Genomic DNA, 4,596 nt, shown 5'->3' with positions numbered 1-4,596 from the left:
GAAGCTCCATGCTGGGGTAACACCCTTATATATCCAACCTGCCAGAATCTACTCCCATGACACCTGTCAACATGCCCAAGTCAAATTTTTCCCTCCTCTTGAATACAGCATCAACTAACTTTTCCCTCCCACCCTGGAGCATCAGTCTAAAACCATGTGTTATGTGTCCTCTGACCAGACATGTGTGCCTTGTTTTTCATTTCCCAGTGTCCACAGGAAGCTTGATATTTACACACAACTAGTAATAACTCCAACAATCACACAATGGGGTTTTGTTGTAGATATATCGATTGTTACAATCACAGGAGTGTTCAGTACCAAAAAAGACCTTCCCAGGCTTCCTAATGGCTTTGACAATATTCATAAGTTAATCACAATGTTCTCTCATGAGTTCCACGTGGAGAGTACCACTGTAATCATAGCTTTCCTGAGGAACAGGGTACAGCTCCATCTTTAGCTTTCTCAAACTGGCAGGATGGTGTAGTAGGCCCCTCAGGGCATGCAAGGAGATTTGATTCCCATAGAAGCTGAAAACAGCTGCTCAGGGCAGGTAAGATGTCATGGAGATATTGATCCTCAATTTGACAGTCCTCTAAGTCCAGGGTCACCAGGGTGGGTCCATCTTTTACTAATGGAACTCGGAGGGGTTCAGGACTTAGATCAGTCAATCTGACATTTTTCAAATTCAGTTGTTGCAATTGACTGACACATGGAAACTCAGAAAGACTGTCCCATTCTGATGCTGAGAGTGTACAGTGAGTCACATCCAGGTCATCCAAGGGGGTCTTCAAGGACCTAATTAGGAAAACAGACAGTTCTTAGAACTGAGGGCTAATACAGAAGATGGCCAGTAATGACACAGAAGAGGAAAGTGTGGGTCAAAATATTTCTATTTGTATGGCAGATCAGTACTCATGATGCTGCATGACTGTCTACATACTAAAATCTGTACTGAGGCTTGGCACCATCCTTAACTGCACATCCTTCCCTCACTATCAAGCAAGACCCAAATGCTGGCTAGACTAACAGGGCACACACAGGAAGGACCAAGGAGGACCAACCCAGGCAAGATCTGGGAACAATCCAATGTCACCACCCCTCAAGCACATCTTCTCCGTTCCTTTCTCTGTGCTTACCTGTGCACCCTTCCTTCAATTAACTTCAGTGACACACATTTCCCAACTACCCATCACCTACACAGGCTTAAAACCATTAAAACTGTGTATGGACACTGGGCATTGCGGTTTCCATCTTTAATCCTAGCACTTGGGAGGCAGAGACAAGTGGATCTCCTCGAGTAGGAGGCCAGCCTGGTATACATTCCAAGACAGCCAGAGTTACATAGCTAGGTCCTGCCTTGGCAGGAAGCAGGGTAGCAAGCTGAGTATTGGGGTACACACCTATAATATTGATACCTGGAAGCTGAGGCAATACAACCAAGGAGTTCAAGGCCAATCTAGGCAACATAGAACCAATCTTTAAAAAAAAATTTTTTTTTTTAATTTTTAAAAAAAGAAGTAATCTTAAAAACAGACCATTCCTGATGGGTGGTGGTAGCACATGCCTTTAATCCTAGCACTTGGGAGGCAGAGTTCAAGGCCACCCTGGTTTACAGAGCAAAGTCTACTGTGGGATGTATTTCTATTCCCGTTGGTTAATAAATAAGCTGCTTTGGCCTATGGCAAGGCAGCTCAGAGGCAGGCAGGAAATTCAAGCAGAGATACAGGAAAGAGAAAGGTGGGATGAGGGAGATGCAAGCTAGGCATGGAAGGAGCAACAATGTGTCAGCAGACCGATAAGGGAACAGCCAAGGGCAACATGGCAAAACAGATTAACAGGAATAGGTTAAGTTATAAGAACTAGCTAACAAAAAGCCTGAGGCATAGACCATAGAGTTTCTAATTAATAAGCCTCTGTATGTTTACTTGGGACCGAGTGGCTGTGGGACCAGGTGGGTCACAGGAAATCTTCTGACTACACAAGTCCCAGGACAGCCAAGGATACAGAGAAACTGTTTCAGAAAGCAAACAAACAAACAAACAAAACCAGTCCATTCAGAGTGAGAGTGCTTGGTAGATGAAGACGCCTGTCACCAAGGCTGACAATCTGCTTTGGATCCTTGGGATCCAACATGGTTGAAGGAGGAAAATGACTGATGCAAGTTGTCCTCTGACCTCCACAAGTATGCTGTGGCTCTCCCTCCCCGCCCCACTGAAAAACACAGATAAATAAATTAGAATAGAATGAAGATGACACATGCCTTTAATCCCAGCATCTCAGGAGGCAGAGACAAGCTGAGGTCCATGAGTTCAAGGCAAACCTGGTCTACAGAACAAGTTCAGAGACAGGTGGGGCTATACAGAGAAACACTGTGTCAAAAAAAAAAAGAAAGTGGGGTTAGAGGTACTGCTCAGTAGTTAAGAACGTTTGTTGTCCTTATAAAGGATATGGATTCTGTTCCCAACATGGTGGCTCAAAATCCCCTGAAACAGTACCCAGGGAGCAAACTGATGCCCTCTTTGATCTCCACAGGCACCTAGCACATGATATGCAAACATTGGCTCAGGCCCACAAACATATACATATGAAACATCAGGAGATCTGTAGGGCAAATTTTCCTTATTTCTTCAAAGAAGGCAAACTGCTAATTTCTGCTCAAAACTTCAGATAGTACCATCAATTCTAAATCTGTACCTTTCAGATGCACAAGTTACTTGATTGTCATTACTTCACTATTTGACTTAATTATATAATTATATAAATCTACTTATTAAGAAAAGGAAATTCTTAGGCCAGCTAACTTGACTGGAATCAAGTCAGGCAATATGATCATACTTCAGCTTGGCTCCAAGGGAAATGTCTGGTAAGCACTCTTTTAAGTTTTCATCCATTTCTATAGTTTAACTTAAAGTAAAAAGCATCTTTTCAGTTAAGAAAAAGAAAAACCCCAGCCTTTCCTTAATGGGAAATAGTAGGCAGCCTGCTGTGTCCATACGCATGGCTGCTGAATAGAGCACAGATTGGGAACTAATGCAGGTGTGACATGCTTTCATCAATGCCCTCCTGTGTCTTCAGCTTTCTTGAACACACCAGCTAAGGAAGAAACTAGAATCCACTCACTAGATCTCATTGCTTCATAACTGGCTAAAAAACATGGGTGCCTTTCCAGACCATCAACCCCAGCTTAACCTTGATCCTTTGCACCACTGGTTATGTGAGAGCTCTCTCCAGGCCAGAGCAGACAGGAAACAATGCCTTGACATTTCTAATGCCTCAGCACTGTCAATCCACTAGTGGGTACAGGGAGCAGGTGCCCACTACTATAAAGGAACAGGGCTTTGTTCTGCTCTGCAGAGCATCTGTCTTTACCCAAGCAGCTGGTGCAGGTGGCCCTCAAGGAAGGGAACAGTTTCCAGATGCAGCTTCTGGAGATACTCCAGCTTGAGGAACTGCAAGGTGAACTGGATGATGATATAGCTCTTCTCCTCTGGGGAAATAAAGTTATCTCCTTGGATGTTGGTGAGAGAGAGCTTGCACAGGTTCCTCATGCAGCCCAGGTAAGAAGCCAAGTTAAGCAAGAAAACTGGATTGCAGAAAGCATCGTGCAGGCCCAGTGTTTCTACATACTCCAGGTTCACCTTTTCTGAGAGCTTCTTGTGTTTAAAACGGGATGCTGACCAATCTGAAGCTCATTACAGTACAGCTGTAACAGGCCTTTCCTCTTATCACTCCACTCAAGGAGGTACCCTAAGAACTGGGTAAGGGGGCCTTCCATGAACAAGTCCACCACCACCTTCAAGGGCTTCTTCACTCCCGCCTTCAAATGGCCTGCCAGTGCTTGAGTCTCACTTGAGGTCTGTGGTAACCAGTTATCCATGGACCAAAGCCGCATATCCAAGTAGTTCTGACCCACAGACCATAGATCCAGCACTTCCAGTTTGTCCTGCCTGTGGGGAAAACAGAAAAGAGCCTCAGCAGCTAGGCCAGGACACAATATCTTGTCTGTGTTTTATTCCAGCCCTGAAGTTCCATTCTGTCTTACTTTCTTCCATGTCCTTCAGTGTCTCCCTCTCCCACTTCTAGTACCCATGGGAAGCAGGGGTAGTCCTTCAGCCACAGCTGTATCCACCATGAGTCCCACCCCCTGCACAGCCCTTTCCCAGATGGCTCAGCAATGGCCAAAGTCTGTAGTCTGAAAGCTGCTGCCATCAGAAACCTCTGCTCCATCTGTGGCCCCTCTTCCCCATTTTGACTCCTACCATCTCTGCTCTGGGATTCCCTCCCAGGGTACCCAAGTCTTCCTCACCTGGGGCGAACCTCCTGGATAAGCACTTTATCAATCTCCTCTAGGACAACTTGTGCTTGGGTCTCTAAGGAGCTTTTTCTCTTCAGAGCTCCCAGAGGGAGTCGGGGGAAGGGCCACGAAGACACTATTGTCCTCAGGACATTAACATGATGACCAGCATAGTCTTGCTTCAACAGTTGTGGTAACAATACTATGGGTAAGTTCTTCAAAGCAATGTTGGCCAAGGCCTCCTCTCTCAACAGTCTCTGGCCAGCCAGTTCCTGGAGTGTGAGTAGGGTCTTGCTGCTCAT

The 4,596-nt window shown here is 45.5% G+C and overlaps 1 pseudogene; it reads right to left on the bottom strand.

The window, feature by feature from the left end:
• Positions 1–238: 238 nt before the first annotated feature.
• Positions 239–4,596, bottom strand: LOC143271708 (preferentially expressed antigen in melanoma-like protein 1; annotated as a pseudogene).

The sequence above is a fragment of the Peromyscus maniculatus genome, chromosome 2 (assembly GCF_049852395.1).
Source record: "Peromyscus maniculatus bairdii isolate BWxNUB_F1_BW_parent chromosome 2, HU_Pman_BW_mat_3.1, whole genome shotgun sequence".
Classification (NCBI taxonomy): Eukaryota; Metazoa; Chordata; class Mammalia; order Rodentia; family Cricetidae; genus Peromyscus; species Peromyscus maniculatus.
Note: the sequence above shows the minus strand (reverse complement) of the source record. Positions and strands in the feature narration are given on the sequence as shown.